Below are 932 nucleotides of genomic sequence, written 5' to 3' on the forward strand. Positions count from 1 at the left end.
TTTTTTTTGACACGGAGTTTTGCTCTTGTCTCCCAGGCTGGAGTGCAATGGCACGGTATCAGCTCACTGCAACCTCCGCCTCCTAGGTTCAAGCAGTTCTCCTGCCTCAGCCTCCCAAGTAGTAGCTGGGATTACAGGTGCCTGCCACCTTGCCCAGCTAATTTTTGCATTTTTAATAGAGACAGGGTTTCACCATGTTGGCCAGGCTGGCCTTGAACTCCAGACCTCAAGTGATCCACCCACCTCAACCTCCTAAAGTGTTGGGATTACAGGCGTGAGCCACTGCACCTGGCCTAGTTTCAGCTTCTGAACTTTTCAGGAACCAACCAAAAAACCCACTCACAGCTCCCCAGCCTCTTAACTCCAATGAGGGACATCTACAGCAATAGGAGAAAGCTCTGATGACCTACACAGAGACACTGATACCCAAGTATTCTTTTACATTTTTAAATGTAATTTTAAAATTTATTATAAATTGACAAATTATAATTGTATACATTTATGAAGTACAAAGTGGTGTTATGATATATGTATACAGTGTGGACTGATTAAATCAAACTATTTAATATATCCATCACCTCAAATCCTTTTTTTTTTTTTTTTTTTCTTTTTTAAGACAAGATCTCACTCTGTCACCCAGACTGAAGTGCAGTGATGTGAGCAGAGTTCACTGTAGCCTCACCTCCTTGGGTCAAACAATCCTCCTGCCTCAGCCTCCCATGTAGCTGGGGCCACAGGCATGCGCCACTGCACTCACCTAATATTTTTATATTTTTGTAGAGACAGGGTCTTGCCTTGTTGCCCAGGCTTGCATATCAATTTTTTGTGGTGAGAACATTTGAATTTTATTCTTGGCAATTTTGTGTATTTTTCTCTTTTTTTTCTTTAAATTTCTTTTCTTTTCTTTTTTTTTTTTTTTTTTTTTTTTTTTT

This window comes from Piliocolobus tephrosceles, chromosome 7 (genome assembly GCF_002776525.5).
Source record: "Piliocolobus tephrosceles isolate RC106 chromosome 7, ASM277652v3, whole genome shotgun sequence".
Lineage (NCBI taxonomy): Eukaryota > Metazoa > Chordata > Mammalia > Primates > Cercopithecidae > Piliocolobus > Piliocolobus tephrosceles.